We start from the raw sequence: 5108 nt of genomic DNA on the forward strand, positions 1-5108 counted from the left end.
TTTATGTGCGTGAATAGTCCTGTACAGACATAACAAGGCAGTCAGATAATGGCCTGCAGCAGTTGTATCAGTCCAAATTCCATTCATAAATGTCTGATATTCAGAGAGTTCATTTGTCCTCCACATCATTTATTACATAACAACCTACATTCTGACTGGATCAGGTTTTGGTTTTTTGCCTTAATCCAAATCAGCTGACTCACAAGAGAACCCAGTTGTTTTTTTTTAAATCAGAAGTCCAACTTGTTTACATACTATATCTGCCATTTCTAGTGGAGTGGATATTTAAGGGGATTTAATGTGTCCTCAGGAGAAAAAGGGATACTGAACAGTGTGTTACAAGGCAATAATCCTAACAAAAATTTCAAATAACCTCACAAACCACAAAGGCCAGCATTTAAATGGCTTATAATTGTCCTCTCCTCGAGATTGGGTCACAGAGTTGAACTCATTCACAGTAATTTACATACATTTCCTGCAAACTTTTAAACTGTATCCATTTTCTCAAGGCAGAGGTCTTTTTGTCAGGAGTGTGGAACGCAAAGTGGATAAGTGCTTTGTGGAACTCCTCATCCGGCTCTCAAATGCATCTCTTGTCAATTGCCAATGCAATTCTCCATCAGACTTCCTTTCAAATCCTCCTGTCTTTGGTTTTCCACATCGGTCCAATGAATGTGAACAAGGACTTGCAGTTATATAACATCTCCAATGACCACAGGATAGCCAATGAAGGAAGGTTGAAATGTAGACACTGTTGTAATTTAGGGAATCACAGCAACTGGTTTGTACGCGACAAGTTCCCCTAAGTGGTAGTGAAGTAAGTGACGAAATAACCTGATTTCGTTCTTTTGCAATGAAGGATTTATGTTGGGCAGGACACTAGAAGTATTCTGCTTGTTCTCTTTGATTAATATCACCTTTTGGGCAGATACACCATTGTGCCCATTCATATTTCAAGCTTGTAGCTGTGATCCTGTGTATGGTCAAGACCATGAATTGCACATTTCAAATGGTCTCCTGTGTGAAATAAGCAGACACTGAATGCCTTTCTCCAGAATTTAAATGGGTTGGAAGCAGTTAAAGTACCAGTGTCAAAACGTGTTTAGTGGACCCATCTCCATTTCAAACCACTACTGCTCTGTTTATATCAAGTGAATGCCTTTACAACAGGCTCCATTGTATATTAATATCAAAAAGGTGGGTAAGTTAGAACCTTCATGTACTACATGTATCCAAAGGTGGTCATAATTAAAATAATTTGCTCCTTATCCAAAATAAGTGTTATTTAACAGAGAGAAGCAATGTTAATCCATTACACACACCCATTCATGAAAAGCATTTTCTGTATTTGTTCAAGCTCGTTGCAATCCATATTTAACATTTCCCCAGAAAGTCCACTGGGATCTCTGAGACTAATGCTAAACTTGATTCAGCTTTTGCCTTCACTCATTACTAATATTGACTACCCAAGAACGCAAATTATTGTTACAAATTCACAACTGAGGAGCTGTTTCATCTGTGAGCTCAATGCAAAACAATAATTCATGTCTGCTCAGCTCTGCGAATAACTAAAGGGTTTAGTTATTAAGTCAGGTATTAAGAGGGCAATAAGAAAGTCATTGCATTTCTGAAGCATCTTTCGTAACCTCAGGATATTCCAAAACACTTTACAACAGATGAAGTTTAGACATCTTTTAGACACAGTCAATACTGTAGCGTTGAAAATGCTGCCACCAATTTGTGCAGATTAGGGCACCACAAACAACAATGTGACAAATCACCAGATGATTTTAGTGTTGATGGATAGCCATCTTTAAAAATTCTCTCACGATATGTGGGTATCGCTGACAGGGACTATTTGATGCCCATCCCTAATTGCACTTAAAATGAGCAGCTTACCAGGCCATTTCAGAGTTCAGTTGAGAATCAGCCACATTGCAGTAGGTCTGGATTCACATGTAGGTCAGAACAAGAAAGAATGTCAAATTACCTTCTCTAAAGACATTAATGAATCAGACGGGGTTTTACAACAATTAATAGTGGTTTCATGGCCACCAGTAAACTAACCTTTAATTCCAGATTGTATTAATGGAGATGAAATTTCACCATTTGCATGGCGGGATTTGAATCCCTGGTTCTTAGAACCTCCGGATCCAACGCATCATCCTCCGACATTTCCGCCATCTGCAATCCAACCCCACCACCAAAGACATTTTTTCCTCCCCACCCTTATCTGCTTTCCGGAGGGACCACTGTCTCCGTGACTCCCTTGTCTGCTCCACACTCCCCTCCAACCCCACCTCACCCGGCACTTTTCCCTGCAACCGCAGGAAGTGCTTCACCTGCCCCTACACCTCCCCCCTCACCCACATCCCAGGCCCCAAGAAGACATTCCACATCAAGCAAATGTTCACCTGCACATCTGCTAATGTGGTATACTGCATCCGCTGTCCCCGTTGTGGCCTCCTCTACATCAGGGAAACCAAGCGGAGGCTTGGGGACCGCTTTGCAGAACACCTACGCTCGGTTAGCACTAAACAACTGCACCTCCCAGTAGCGAACCATTTCAACTCCCCCTCCCATTCCGCAGATGACATGTCCATCCTGGGCCTCCTGCAGTGCCACAACGATGCCACCCGAAGGTTGCAGGAACAGCAACTCATATTCCGCTTGGGAACCCTGCAGCCCAATGGTATCAATGTGGACTTCACAAGCTTCAAAATCTCCCCTCCCCCTACCACATCCCAAAACCAGCCGAGCTCGTCCCCGCCTCCCTAACCTGTCCTTCCTCCCACCTATCCCCTCCTCCCACCTCAAGCCCCACCCCCATCTCCTACCTACTAACCTCATCCCACCCCCTTGACCTGTCCGTCCTCCCTGGACTGACCTATCTCCTCCCTACCTCCCCACCTACACTCACCTTTACTGGCTCCATCTCTGCCTCTTTGACCGGTCTGTCTCCTCTCCACCTATCTTCTCCTCTATCCATGTTCTATCCGCCTCCCCCTCTCTCCCTATTTATTTCAGAACCCCCTTCCCCTCCCCCATTTCTGAAGAAGGGTCTAGGCCCGAAACGTCAGCCTTCCTGCTCCTCTGATGCTGCTTGGCCTGCTGTGTTCATCCAGCTCTACACCTTGTTATCTTAGAACATTAGCCTGGATCTCTGTACTACTGGTTCAGTGACACTGCCACTGCGTCACCACCTCCATTTATGAAGCATCAAATTAAAGATATCATCTGCTATGGATCCAATGCCTATTACAAATCGCTCTACAAGATCTCATTCTTAAGAAATGTGGGATTTGTACAGCCAGCAGAACAAAGAGATTTTCATTTTGCCACTTCAGACTGGATCTGGGTCTACATCCCAAATATGAAAACGCAATGTGCTAACATGAATGAAAGTCAGTCCCCTCACATTTCACTTTTAATTTTATCAATATAATTGGAGATTCATTCAACAAAAAAGGTGGCTATTGGGCTCAGCGTAGCTTTGAAATATGACATATTAATGAATCTTTGAGTGAGTTAAAGCAACAAAGAGAAATAGTTCAGATAATTTGCAAGGAACTACTATGTATTTATAAAGTGTGCAATAAGTGTACACTTATACAAAGCCACATTTAAAGTACAGTGTATGATTTTAGATATTGCATCTTGGAAAAGATATCTTGTCCTTGGAGAGAATGTAGCCCAATTCATCAGCATGCTGCCTGTGTTCAAGGGTTAGCTTATGTGAGACATTACATAAACTAGATTTGTATTACCTGGAAAGTAGGAGATTACGCGATGGATTGATTGAAAGTGTTAGGATTTTGAAAGGAAGAATTGCCCCCACCACACCTCAACCCCGCCACTGTTGGAGGAGTTTAGGAGCCGAGGAAAAGGGGTTGCATAAAACTTGAAAATCAGCGCCAGGCCAGTCAGATAGGTTTGGGAATGTGTCTCCTCACCAAGGGTAGTTGTTGTATGGAATTCCCTCTCATAAAAGGAGTAGATGCTAGCTCAATTGATAACTTAATATAAGATTAATAAATTGTTACTCGCTGAGGGTATTAAGGTAAATGGTGTCATACACAGAGCCAAAGTGGGTGGATTATGTTAGGGTACAGATCAATCATGATCTCATTGTATGGCAGAACAGGTTTGAGTTGTTAAACAGCCTACTCCTGATCCTACGAGGACTCTTTCAGTATCTCATTCATGAGTCAGCCGAGAAAATGTGCTCACATCTTAGAATTAGAATTGAACCTCTGATTCGGAGACAAGCATGCTACTGCTGAATAAAGCTGACATTCAACATGGAAATATATCATACAACCTCTGAAAAAATTTCAGGCATGACTTACAACTTATACCTTCTCCTTTTATAGATGTTGATTAGCACTCTGTATATTTCCAATACTTTGTTATTGTATTTGTTTTATGTACAGGAACACAGTATGGAGAAATCTTTTATAGGAAGACAATATCTTATCTGGCATGTTCATGTAGGTCTATCATAATCTCATGGTAAATTGGTTAAGAGAGAAATATTCTGCCTAAGTTTGCTGAAACAAATGAGAAATTAGGCATGTATTTTATTCTGGATCCCTGGGGCTTTCCCTACTTTGCAGTTCATAAGGAATCTCAGAACCTTGCCTCTTCCGTTGTTTTTGCATTTACATTACAGCAAAGGAAATTAAAGTTCCAGTGCCAGTTCTTGAATCCTCATTGAATTGCAGCTCAATGTTTGTCATTTCACAAATGGTACACTTCTTATGCAAGGGATGGATGGCGTCAGACTTTCCTCTTTATATTGCTATTACTTTCAGAAACAGTAACTCATTCCGTAGTGATCAATGTGCGAACTATGTGAGTATTAATGAGTTAAGGAGTAGGGATTAAAGCATTGGTTTTTTCTGATGCCAATCGGATTCAGAATGACTTGCTGGTATTGGTTACCCATTGACATCTCGTTGCCGATGAGTAGTATGCCAGCTTCTCTGGCTACGTGAAGGGTATCAGCTATTATTACAAACTGCCTGCAACATATTTTGGCCAAGAAACTAACCACAGTCATAATGAATGTATACAATTTTCATGAGGTGGAATTTTGTGCCAAAGAG

The sequence above is a fragment of the Rhincodon typus genome, chromosome 28 (genome assembly GCF_021869965.1).
Source record: "Rhincodon typus isolate 14 chromosome 28, sRhiTyp1.1, whole genome shotgun sequence".
NCBI lineage: Eukaryota > Metazoa > Chordata > Chondrichthyes > Orectolobiformes > Rhincodontidae > Rhincodon > Rhincodon typus.